Here is a 9,365-nt window from a genome sequence, read left to right on the forward strand (position 1 = left end):
TGGAATCAGCAAAGTCACTATTCGTCGTCCGAAAACGTGCAAGTGTGAAAATAATGTTGAGTACATAACTTTGGAGCCAATTTCTGGAAAAATTTTCTTGTAAGTGAGCAGATATTTTTGGACATTAGTGAAATATGGACTATGGAGAAGGTAAATGAAATGTTGTTGTCCAGAAAAAGTGGAAGGTTTAAATTTAAAATGAAGCCCAAAACCAGCAAATGAGCAGATTTCAGGCTTCTCGCTGAAATTATCCTAAGTCTGAAAAACAGCATTGATTAACAATGTTTGGGGCCAATTTCAGAAAAATCCAGTGTGTAAGAGATAGGTTATTATGTGCAAAATGGAACCTTTGTTGTATGTTGGACTAAGATCAGTGGAAGTTGGGCAAGGTAAAGTGAGTTTGGGTAGTTGGAATCGAATCCAAAGTGGAGGAAATGGCTCTGCCGAGAGGACTGACGAAACTGAATCATTCGATTCAGTTACAGTCTCGGGTTGTCAGGAACTTTGGAGCTCGAATTCACGGTCTTAGAGTGATCCTTTCAATGCGAAGCAAAAATAACAAATGGAGTACTTGGATTACTCTACAAGTTTACTTAAAGGAGTTTTACGAGTTGAGATAGAAAATTTCGAGTAAGGGAGGCCTGAACATGTCGGTTGGGAAGGGATAAAAGGAGAAAAGGAAGAACAGAACAGAGATGGCAGGAGCCGTGCCGCCGCTGGCACTTCTTCCCACCAGCCAGCGCGACAACCTCATCCACGCCACGCACGCCCGTGAGCCGTCGAGGTGGCCTTCATGCACGCGGTGAATACTTGAATATATACCGCTCCCACCTCATCCGTTTACCCTGCCGCCAGTTTCACCGAAACGAGCAGAGCACGACAGTAGCACCGCCGCCGGCCGATTCCACCGCGCCGCCGCTCCTCTCCTCGATTCCTTCTGCCCGAAGCTCCGCTAGCACCTCACCGAGACCCCCACCCCTCCGTTTCCCCAGCTCCCCGCCGGCGAGCCCGAATCGCCGCCGTTCCTGTCCGCTCGGCCGCTACCCCTGCTCCTCCAGTGAGCCCTCCGCGCTGCCCCTTCTCCACTCTTGTGCTCAGGTTTAGAGGCTCCTTAGGTCGCGTAGACGCCGTAGAACACCTCCGCCAGCCGCTTGCGTCGCCGCCGGACCTAGAAGCCGGCCGGCCTCCGGCCATGGCCGCCGCCGCCCGTGGAGGGCCCAGCTCAGGCCACCTCCGGGTGGGCTAGCGCCACCCGCAGGTGCGCCGGGGCCTAGGGGTGCTCCCCGGCCCGGCCTTGTCGCCGGCACGGCTGCCGCCGGCGAGCCGCCGGCCTTGCCTGCCCCGGCGCCCTGTTTTGGCGTCGAGCAGGGGAGGTTTGGCCGGCTGGCCCACGCGCCACTGAGGATAGGGTAGGGGGGCCAGTAGGAAAAAAAAAGTAGTCCAGGGGGTTTTTCGGATAAGGTTGGAAATTCATATTTTAAAAATCGATTAAATTACCTGTTACACCTTTTAATTCACCAAAAATTCAGAGCAACACCCAAAAATAATGAAATAAATTTTAATAGGTTTGTTTTTATCTCTTTTATGCATTAAAATTATTAAAGGTTATTATTTATAGAAACATTTTAGGTATTTATTTAGTGCCTTTAATCAAAGGTATTGAATAAGTACTTAATAATTCCAAAATACATAAAATATGAACTAATGCTTTTCTAATTACAAATTAACCATAATCTATAATAATTACGAGTTTAAGGTTAGAAAATATTTTGATGCTTTTCAAAAATAAAAGAAAAGGCTTGCTTTTAAAAGATAAAGATTTAAGTATTTATTTAATGCCTTTCCTTAAAAATGTTTAAATAAATGCTTAAGCTATATAAAATAAATAAAATTCTGAATAATATTTTGATTAATTCCAAACAAATGTTAATCTATAGTTTTGCATTTTATTTTACATTATAAATTATTTCAAATGCTTTTCAAAAATAAAAAGAAAAGTCTAAAATGGGTTTAATTAAGGGAGTTTAAATCGCGAGTTAGACGTTATGGGTAGAGTTTTGTTGGCTTGCAACTTTATCATGAAGTTAAGTTGTCTAAGTCATTGTTGGCTTGCAACTTTATCATGAAAGAAGTTGTAGAGTCCTGTGCTTAAAAAGTTGCATCTCTAACTCATGCATACGCTTTATCGTAGATACTGAAGCTCCAGAAGCAGAATTTCTGGAAATCTCTGAAGAACCTCCAGAGTTTGAGGAAATTATTGAGTTGATCCCTTGTGAAGCCGGACCATCGGGCAATGCTAACATTTTTACAGATCAAGGCAAGCCCCGGTGCATCTATGCCTATCTATTTTGGAGTTATTATTTCATGTGTACAACTATTGGTTATTTCTTTATGAATGCATTAAGTCTAGGAGTTGATTGAAACCTTACTTTTATGCACAATCCAACCTTGTTATTAAGGATATCTTTGCCACTTGTTAAATAATTAGTAAGTAACCCATGCTTAACAAAGCATAGTCGCGCTACCTTTACCATTCCTGAGTACCTATGGTACTCAGCAACCTAAGGTAACATTGTCATACATATGTATATCAGAGAAATGACCTGTTTTGGAAGATAGTGGACGGAAGTTTGGATGGAATCAAGAGAGGAGTCTTGAGTTCCGTAGTTCCGTCTACTCGGTTAATTTGATTAAGGACCGATCGTTGTTTTAACCTTTGATCAAGTGATATTACCTGGTTGCTTACTGCTATATGGGAACCAGCAAGCCCGGTAGGTTAGTTGGCTCTCTGATCGGAAATATTTCGTACCCGTGCTTGGCGTGCAGTGGAAGGGCAGGGCGTAGCCTGAAACTCACAGTGGAGATCGCTAGATATGGGATTCCATGTGGGGGTGCGGCCCTAGGTTCGAGTAGTCATATTTCCGATCGTTGGGTACATCTAATCGAAAGGTCGTTATGTGCAACCCGATCAGTTGTGCGTAGCTGGTGGTCGGGTATCTCCTGCAGGATGTAAATCGGTCCGGATCGTCACAATTCTCGGATATGAATGCACTTGATCATCACTTAAGTATCGTAGTGTAACAAAGAGAAGGGAATCGTTGCTTTCGAATAAAGATGTTGTATGACTTAGTTCCATCTGGTTGCTAAAATATTTTTCATCATCTAGACTGATCAGGTAACAAACTCAATCTAAAATAAAAGATAAAACTAAGGTTTCACTTATAGTAAGCTCTTTCTGCAAAATGTGAGTCAGCCAGTACACCATAAAGCTATCATACAGTGTGTCAAAAATATTTATATCGGCTAGGCGGGTCAGACTTGCTGAGTACTTCGTACTCAGGGGACTCTTTGTTGTTGTTTTCAGAAACCCAGCAGGGACCCATCGAGGAGGAAGCACCGAAGAACTAGGGTATCTTATGAGTCTCATGATACCCTAGAATAAACTTAGATGTTTAATTACTTACCCCGGACTGTTTTATATTTTAAACTCTTAGCAATGGTTTAACTTGCACTGTTAAGTTTCTTCAATCTATGGTTTGTAATAAATCGTACCTTTGTTATGTATGTAAAAATGTAATGTTTGTTGATGCGATCCCATCGTGGAAGCGATCTTGATGTATGGCTATGGAACATACCGTGGAGGTTTTCAAGGAGTTCTGTGAACAGAACCCTTGACGGACTACCGGACTTACATTGTTTTAAGTGCGTTATGGATAATTGTTGTTCTGACAGCAATTAAGCGCACTTAAGCCAGTTTAAGTTGGGCGGTTCCGCCAGAGAGCCCTCCTCGAACGGCGAGGATCGGGATCATTGACGTCATGATCGGCTTCATCATGATGTCCGGCAACGACGTTAGCTTCCGCTTATTTCTTTCTGCTGTTTGAACTCTGCAACTATGTTTGAATTTCGAACTCAATGTTGTAAGAATCTTGATGCACTTGTTTAATCTGGATGATCTATTGTAATCTCTGGAACCACTCAACTTCGTGTGAGCTATACTTTCTTGGTCCTGTGATAAGTGGTTTATCAGATGAAATCCGACGGACTGCCGAGTTAGCTTGATTAGAGTACATGATTGCGTGTTAGGCGACTTGAATGTGCTTTAGCTAAGTTAATTTGGGCAGTTCCACCACAGATCCCTCCTCGGACGGCGAGGATAGGGATCATTGATGTCATGATCGGCTTCTTCATGATATCATGCAACGATATTTAGCTTCCGCTTATTTATTTCTATCGCTTGAAAACTCCGCAAACTCTGTTGAATTTCTAACTTGATGTTGTAATAAATTGTTGCACTTGTTTAATCTGGATGGACTGCTGTAATCTCTGTAACCACTCGCCTTCGAGCGAGTCTTGCTTTCTCGATCCGGAGTTAAGTGGTTTATCGGATGAAATCCGACGGACGACCAAGTTGACTTGTTTAAAGTACATGGTCGCGTGTTAAGCGACTTAAGTGTGCTTTAGCTATGTTAATTTGGACGGTTCCGTCACACCACCACCCCTAGGTCCCACCCCACTGCCGCGGAGGCACTGCCACCCACCGGGACCGCCCCGCGACGGGTCACGCTGGAGGAGCTCCCCTGGGACCACTCCTTTATCCACGAGCTGCTTGGCAACCCGCGATTCAACGCCATCCCGCGGGGAGCGCCCAGAGGTGGATGACGGTGCTGGTGCCAACCGGCGAGGGGAGGTGGACGGCAAAGAGGCGCAGGGGAGGAACCGGCTTCGAAGGTTGATGCCGTGCCCGCGGGCTGGCACGAGCACGGCAAGGCCATTAAGGCCCGCTGGGCCAGCGTGCCGGCACGAACCGCCTAAGAAGGTAGTGGGCCGTGCCTGGGCTGCTTCTTCGACATGTGGGCTGGCACGACCCGGCACGTTTACTGGCCTAAACATGTCGGGTCAAACCGTGCTCGTGCCAGGTCAAGCTGGGCCACCCATTTGGCCATCTATAGTTCTCCTTTAGTCCTTTAATTTTCTTTGAATCGATCCGTCGGGAACTTAGGATTGGGACGACAAACGACAATGGATGGATCGGTCGATTACGTTACGTCGTTACGTACGTTTTTGACGACTCCAAGGCATCTGGACATCTGGTACTACTACAAACAGAGTGTGGTATGGTAAATGATGCCGTTGTAATTGACATGACAATCCACTGCTCGACTGTAAAGGCCACGATGATGATAACATCCTCGGGTCTTAGATAGGCACTCATGGCGATCGAGTTCAGCTAGGTGCAACTCCGGCTCATGATGAGCGGCGCAGCTTTTTGTGCTCATGCATGGGGAATAAAGCTCTCGGTCGAGCTTGAATCATCATCCAGATATTGAATACGCCACGCACTGAGTTGAACATACCAGAGTACTCGTGCAGTAAGCTTTCTTTATGCAAGAACTCACAAGTTTTTGAACCGCGCACTTGCTAAGCGAAAAACGTGCGTGGTTGCCTTGCCACCTTGGGAGGACCAGAGACAGCAGCACCTTCAATCCAATGCATTGAAGGCCGTTTGGTCGATCGATCGCGAGAGCCAGCAGCCACCGCGCGGCGTCCAGATCGACGGATCGGTCGACACGGCGCGTGCTGGCAGACAGGCTCTCGCGAGCCGCGCCCGCCCCGCCCCCCGGCAACCAACGTGGCCGTGACCACCGTACCAGCCGAGAAAAGTTGCCGGCCGGCCGGCCGGTGCCACACCATCTGCCATGCACGAGAGCGTGGCGTGCGTGACCGCGGCAGTGCAGCGCACAATGCAAGAGGCTCCGCCTCGCGGTCCTGCAGCATGCGAGGCTGGCCATCGCCCGTGACAGTTGACACCGTGACTACCCTTCGCCCGGGGCAGCTGCGACGGAGTGAGTGACCACTGCACCCTCCAGCAGCCGGCCGGCCGGGCCGCGCCGCACGCGGGGAGATGCCATGCCAATTGCCATGCCATGCGTGCGTGCGAGCCGGCCGGGACCTGCCTGTCACCCCATCGCACATCCCAGCTGCCATTGTTGGCAGTCTGATCGATCTGAAGCCTAGCAGCCAGCCAGAGAGTCCCCATCACTCGCACAACGTGGCCCGCCACCTTATTCTCCTGCGCGTGGGGCCCTGCGTGGATGCCTTTTTTGCATGGCACCAAAAAGGTTCCTTGGATCTGCAGGCGGCAGGCCATGTACTCCTGTGCCGCTGCGCATATGAGACACGACGTACGTACTCTACTGCGACGGACGACGCTGTGCGATTGGCAGTTGGTGCTGGGATGGGTACAATACGAGCGCCCATGCAACAAAGGTACAAAAAGGAAACAGCGAGGCAGTGTACGCGGTGCTTAGGGGATGCTGGGCATGGGTGGCCTGTTATGGCAGGCGAATGTCTGTCTTCGCAATGGAGAGAACAAGTTGCTGATGATGCATGGGCTGCTTCATTTTTGAAATGAAGATTTCAAGCCACTATATGTCAATATATGCCATCCATCATGGGAGATGGGAAAAAAAAAAGGTTGTTCTGTTGTACCGGCTGCATGTGCTTCTTATCCATCTCTAAAGGAGAGGCTAGTTTTTCAGAGCAAAAGAAAGGTTCTTAAGAGTCCGTTCGGTCCATGAACTTATCCTGAGTGATTTTTTTCCAAACAAATGATGAGTAGCCCCACATGCTTCCCGGCTGACAGTGCATTTATTTATTTATTATTTATTTATTTATTTATTTATTTATAACAGCATAACCTTGCTTCGAAATACGCCGCATTGCTATCACCAGAGGCATGAGAACTAGCTTGGGTGTCATAAGAATGTGTTAATAAGGAATATTACCACATGTACAATACAATGAGTAGCACATACACATAAATGCAAGCTTCAGAGGCTAATATAAGTTCAATTCACATTGTGCTAGGTTAGCCTGATCCACAGACCACGGTTGCGGTTCCAGATCATGCATTCCCCTAGATTACTCTTCGCCCTGGCCCCTATCCATCGACTTCCCATCGCTGGCTGGTTCACCAACGAACTCAACTACCGCCGCCGCCTCTGTTGCTCTCGGTCTGTGGCTCTGTGCTTGCAAGGAAACTCCCCGGATAGAGAGAGAGAGCCCACGAGTCCACGCGGCGTTTCATCATGGACAGACACCGGACAAGCTCGAGACAGCCCGCCGCCTCCATCTCACTGACAGCTCGACTCAGATCCCTCGCCAGTCGCCATCATTGTGCACACAGCTCCCCAACCCTAACAGACGACCACTGCACATCAGCAGCTAGCCCGGACAAATCCAGCGGCGGTCCTTGTTAATTGGCTCCAGGCCGCGGGGCAGAACAAGAGCGCCAGTAGATCGATGGCGGCAGAACTGCATCTCCTTTTTTGTTTCTTCGATCGGAGCTAGAACGCGCTTAATTAGTAGGCGGTAAGATCCCGCTTAGCGCCAGCTAATCGCGCAGCAGTCGCGCGTGTCCTCCTCCTCGGTGCTGCCGCTGTCAGTCCAGCTCAGCCGTCGTCTTCTTCGTCAGGTGGTAGTATCATACCGACATGAGCTTGGCTCTCAAGGATGAACTGGCGCGGTAATTGGAATCAAATTAATCCATTGATAGTAATTAACAGCAGTGTGCTAATGGAGTACGGAGTACTACTAGAGTAATTAGCTACTCAACACAGGCTTTGCATCTGGCTACCCCAGCTGAATGGTTAGTCCGGGCCTTGGCTATGCATCGATCGACAACAAAAATGCTTTGCTTGATTTGATTTAGTTTGTTTTGGGGGGCTAGCTGAATAGGCGAGGAGCCGAGGATGACGTCAGAAGTGTTCGAACAGCTGCTGCATGTCAGCGGCCTTGTCGTCGCACCGGTGCAGCGCGGCGGGGGGCGGCACCACGGGCGGGGGCGACGACCGCAGCAGCGCCAGGTTGAGGCCCTTGAAGAAGGCGTGCGCCTTCACGTCGGCGGCGCCGCGCTTCGACCCGAGCCGGGTGCGCGGGTCCTTGTCCAGGAGCCGCGCGATCAGGTCGCGCGCCGCGGCGTCGTCGCCGCCGCTGCCGTGGGAGGAGGCGGCGGTGGGGAACTCGAGCGGGCGGCGCACGATGTTGCGGAGCGTGGCCTCGTTGGTCTCCCCCACGAACGGGGTGCGCCCGTAGATGAGCTCGTAGAGGAACACGCCGTAGGCCCACCAGTCCACGGCGGCGCCGTGCCCGCCGCCGCGCGCCACCTCGGGGGCCACGTACTCGTGCGTGCCCACGAAGGAGCTCGACCGCGCGTCCACGGGCTCCGCCACGAACCGCGGCCGGGGCGCGGCGGATGACCGGCGCTTCCACCGCCGCAGCCGGAGGAGCTGCAGCTCCGGGATCGGGAGGCACGTCGGCGCCGGCGCCGGCGCGCCCTCCCCCCTGTCGCCGCTCCTCGCGTCCTCTAGCGCCGGCGACGCCGTGGACTCGAGCGACAGGTCGAAGTCGGTGAGCATGATGTGGCCGTCGCCCCGGATGAGCACGTTCTCCGGCTTGAGGTCGCGGTACACGATGCCCATCATATGCAGGTACTCGAGGGCGAGGACCACCTTGGCGCCGTAGAACCGCGCGGAGCGAGCGGGAAGCGGCGTCCCGGCATGCAGTGGCGAGAGCAGTGAAGTCCGCCGCCGGGGCAGAACTCCATGACGATGCACGAGAAATCCGCGCCGGCGTCAAAGTCCGAGAACATGGTGGGGAGGAACGGGTGGTCGAGCCGCCGGAGGACGCGCTTCTCGGCGGCGGCGCGGCCCAGCTTGCCCTTCTTGGCGAGCGCGCGACGGTCCACCACCTTCATGGCGTACGCGCACGCGGGGCCGCCCTCGGCCTGCCCGCCGCCGCCCTCGAGGCGGCAGAGGTAGACGGTGCCGATGTCCCCGGCGCCGACGCGGCGGAGGAGCGTGAAGTCCCGCGGGCCGAGATCCCGGCCCCGGATGGGCGCCCACGCCACGTCGCTCGCCCGGTGCGGGCGCGGCGGGGACGACGACGGCGTCGCGGCCGACGACGAGTCGAGGGAGAACGTGGACGACCGGTCCGCTTGGCTGCTGCTGGCACTGCTGCTGCTGCTGCTCGACGAGCTGACGCTAGACACCGCGGCGTCGGGGTAGGGCGACGGCATCTGCGGCTCGACGAGCATGGTGCCAGCGGCGGCGTTGTTTGGAGGCTTGGGCGGTGACAACGACGACGACGCGGGCGCGGCGGCTGCGGTGGTGGGCGAGGAGGCCGGAGCGGCCATTATATAGCGCTACCTGCGGTTGCCCCTCGCGTTCGGATCGGTTGATCTCTGGTCTTCTGCTGTGGTTTTTCTAATGGCGCTTTGCGCGTTCGGCGAAGGTGGTTGCGGGTGCAGCGCGGTTTTATAGCCGACGGCCAGCGGCAGAGTGGGTGGGGGGGGGGGGGGGGGG

The 9,365-nt window shown here is 52.2% G+C and overlaps 1 pseudogene; it reads right to left on the bottom strand.

Annotated features, from left to right (window-relative positions):
- Positions 1-6,738: 6,738 nt before the first annotated feature.
- LOC101752560 lies at positions 6,739-9,280 on the bottom strand (annotated as a pseudogene).
- Between the last annotated feature and the right edge of the window lie 85 nt (positions 9,281-9,365).

The sequence above is a fragment of the Setaria italica genome, chromosome IX (genome assembly GCF_000263155.2).
Source record: "Setaria italica strain Yugu1 chromosome IX, Setaria_italica_v2.0, whole genome shotgun sequence".
In the NCBI taxonomy this organism is placed as follows: domain Eukaryota; kingdom Viridiplantae; phylum Streptophyta; class Magnoliopsida; order Poales; family Poaceae; genus Setaria; species Setaria italica.